A 4,190-nucleotide genomic window follows, 5' to 3' on the forward strand; every position below is an offset into this window, starting at 1 on the left:
TCTTACAACTATTTTATTCTTTATTTTCCTTCAGACTTATTTCCTGAGCCTTTATTTCCTGAAGACTGAGTGGGAATGGGGTCAGGTACCCCATTAATCCTACAGCAGTGTCCTGTCCTTGCCCAGATAAATCAGCCCAAATGCTTCAGTCATTGCATTCCTTATGAAGATTTCAAACTGGAATTTCCTCTATGAGGAAAAACTTAATTTCTTTTTCCAGCTCTGTTTTAGAAGCTCCATCTGCTGCATTTCTGGAATATCCCATTTATAACCAGCTAAAAAAAGGTTAATACTGAGAGAGTGGAAGCTGCATAAGGGACAGGACAGGGAGCAAATAATTTTTACCCTTTTTTTGGTCGCTGTTCCAAAAAAAAAAAACCAACCCAAATTTGTGTTTTTACATCTGCATCATTGATTCCCAAAGCTCCCAGAGGCCAGGAGGGAGCTGGGCTGTGCCTCCCTAAGTTCTGCTCTGGGAGATTAATGGAAATTTGAATTCCAGGAGTGTTCCTTGCAGGTAGAGCCTCCCAGAGGAGCCCTGATTCTGCCCCTTTCTCATCACTGAACTTCATTAAAAGCACTCTTTCCCCTTAAGTTTTATCAACAGTGTTCATAAATGTCCTGTCTGATAGGGGGTAATTAAAGCTGAATTTAAGGACAGGAGGATAACCTGCAGATTACCAGAGAAATCAGGTTTGTGACAGTGTGAGAGGCTGTGCAGGCAAGTAAATTATTCAGTAAAATTATTATTTAGGGGGAAAGGACAAGCAGTATGTGCTGGCTCATTCTGCTCCAGATTGAGGCAGAATTTCCCTTGGTCCAGGCACATCCTCAGTGTCACTGGGGCTCTGCTGCTTCTCCCTCTGGGGATGAGGCTCAACACCCAATTCTTTGTGTAATTTAATTTTTATTTGAGATGGTTTGGCCCAGCTCCAGGCACAATTCTGACCATCGATGGATGTTAATCTGACACTGCTCATCAAAGGGAGGAGGTTTGCAGTGACTCCAAGGCTGATTCCTCCTCCCCTCCTCATCTCCCAGTGCTCCCACTCCAGCCACTGAAATAACACCAAGCAATTAACTTTATGCCTGAGCACTGTTCCTCATTAATGAAATACCTTAAAGATTTAGAGTTTGAATTCCACATTCACTCCTTAAATTGTTCCAGAGCAATGGGAAGACTTGACAGGAATTACCCTAATGGATGCTTTTAATTCCAGGTGCCTTAAATTCAAAGCACAACATAGAAAAACTCTTGTTCACCATGACAGGAGGACTCTGAGTAAAATTTGGTGCTTTTATTTGTAGCACAACATAGAAAAGCTCTTGTTCAGCATGAGAGGAGGGCTCTGAGTAAAGTTTGGTGCTTTTACTTGTAAAGAATTGCAGGAATAGTCAATGTGTCCCTTACAGGGATGAGGGAAAGGTGCCTGTGTTTTATTTGACATTAAAATGTGGCTGCATTGCTCATGGTGGATATTTCCAGGGTACAGCAAAAATGGTTTTTCCTCCCTTTGTATCCACACTGAATATCCCTCCTCAAAAAAAAAAAAAAAAAAAAAAAATGGGAGCTTTTTTCATTTGTTCTGCTCGTGTAAACCTCCAGCACGAGTTTATTTACAGCAGTTTAGACACCCATCACCATTTCCCTCAAAAGTCTGTGGCCACCCCTGAGCTGGTTTTATTTGTGTATTTTTGGTGTTAACAGGATTGCTCAGGGCTGGCACGAGACGAGGTTGCTCAGTTTAACAATAAAGTGCTGCACTGAGTCCTTAATTTCCAAAAAGCAATTTCAGACACCGAATCCCATTCCAGTGATGTTGTTTATATGCAGAGCAAGTCCTGCCACTGCAGCAGAGCCCTCTGGGGAGGCAGATTAGAACCTTTTCCATGTGAACAGTCAGTGGTTTGAGACAGGCTCGTTCCTGAGCGAGCAGAGGATGAATAAAAACACCTGGGCACACAGGTATGGACACCTGGGCACAACCAGCAGTTCTGAGATACTCACAGGATTCCTGACAGAATTCCCCACAGAATTCCCCATCCTGGATCCACAGGCTGGTTCCCAGGAGGTTTGGAGGAGATGGTTAATTTTGGGGTACAAATTTTGGGGTACAAATCCATTTAATTTGGTTTTGCAGATACAAGTAAGACCTGACAGGAGCTGCCTCCAATTAAATCCGTGCACATTCTGTAGGAAAATGTACCACAATAACATCCCCCTTCAATTTCCTCTTTAATTTTTGCTACAATAGCTGGATTTTTTCCCCCTGCCTTCTGCAGAAGAGACTAATGCATCCCCCAAGTTAATAAAACGATCCGGGGTCATTTTCATTGAAAGCAAGTTAAACATCTGCTGTGTCTATTGCAGTGTATTAAACAATATTTTATTATTCTCACTTCCCTGACGTGATTCATGTCCCTGGCAGGCACGGAGCCCCATTGTTTGCTTTTCATATACATGTGGCAATTTAAACCTGTGCCTGGGAAATGAAAACTGGAGATAAAGAATCTGCAGAGTGGAGCAGGGCAAGGACAGGGGGAGTGTGATGGTCCCTCCCAGAGCAGGGGAGACCCCTCTGAGCTCATTCCTCCTCCTGCAGCAGCTCTGGAGCTCCTCCATCCACTCTGGGGGAGCACAGGGGGAAAAGGGGAGACACTGGAGTGTTTGGAGTTGGGATTTTTTCATGTCCTGATGGAGGTTGGGAGAAGGGAAGGGAAGGGAAGGGAAGGGAAGGGAAGGGAAGGGAAGGGAAGGGAAGGGAAGGGAAGGGAAGGGAAGGGAAGGGAAGGGAAGGGAAGGGAAGGGAAGGGAAGGGAAGGGAAGGGAAGGGAAGGGAAGGGAAGGGAAGGGAAGGGAAGGGAAGGGAAGGGAAGGGAAGGGAAGGGAAGGGAAGGGAAGGGAAGGGAAGGGAAGGGAAGGGAAGGGAAGGGAAGGGAAGGGAAGGGAAGGGAAGGGAAGGGAAGGGAAGGGAAGGGAAAGGAAGGGAAAGGAAAGGAAAGGAAAGGAAAGGAAAGGAAAGGAAAGGAAAGGAAAGGAAAGGAAAGGAAAGGAAAGGAAAGGAAAGGAAAGGAAAGGAAAGGAAAGGAAAGGAAAGGAAAGGAAAGGAAAGGAAAGGAAAGGAAAGGAAAGGAAAGGAAAGGAAAGGAAAGGAAAGGAAAGGAAAGGAAAGGAAAGGGAAGGGAATCCAGCTGCACATTGTAACCCTGGTTTGTGCCTGGGGTGTTTTGGTTTGCTGAAATTCCTTTCCCAGGGAATTTTCTGTCAACAGGAGAAATGTTTTTGTAGCTGTCCCTTTGTTCTTCATTCCTTTCCCCAGGAGGGACTTCTCCTTGCTGTCCCTCTGCTCTGCCCAATGGGAGTGAAGAGGTTTGTCTTCGTGTCACCAATCCAATTGGTCTGTGTGAAATGGGATAAAAGGGAGACACAGCCCAGAAATAAAGGAGTCATTTTCAGCCTCCTGAATCTCACAGTCTGTGTCCTTGTGGTGTAAAACAGCATCACACATCTAAACCTTTCTTTATCTGTTCACTCCCAGATTTTCTGATCCATCTTCCATTAATTAACTTCATTATTTCACTGCTCCCCCATCACCTCCAGCCCTGGCTGCAGTTGGAGCTGTTCAGCTTTATTTGCTGAGAGAAAAGTCTTTATTTTCCACTCTGGACTGTGATTATGCAGGAAAATAACACAGCTCAGTGGAGGAGCTTTGCTGGAATAATTTGTATCTTTTCATACAAACTGATAACAAAAATTCAGCTCCTTGATGCGTTTTTCTCCCTTAAACTGTGGCTGCGTTGCCTTGAATAGAGAAACGCAAGATAAATTCAATTACAGCCTAATTTCTCCCGGGGTGAATAACCTTTAGATCAGCTCAGATCTCCAAACACACTCTGAGATAAAACAATGCCCATTAGGGTGCTGAAATTGGGGCTACGGCAGTGCCTCCACTTGTCAGGATGAATCTCAAATTATTTATGGTGCTCTTTGCATCCCTGAATGCCAAATGAGCTCTGAGAGGGAAGGAGCCCAATTTCAGGGCTGATTTTCAGAGGAGGTAAAAGTTGTTTTTGCCTGGCAGCTCCTCACATTGCAGGAAACTCCTCTGGTCATCCCAAATCCAGCCACGAAATCTGAAAGATTTAATGTCTCAAATCACAAAAATCCATGAATCAGAGTGAGATGATTT

This window comes from Zosterops lateralis (assembly GCF_965231275.1).
Source record: "Zosterops lateralis genome assembly, chromosome: 17".
Lineage (NCBI taxonomy): Eukaryota > Metazoa > Chordata > Aves > Passeriformes > Zosteropidae > Zosterops > Zosterops lateralis.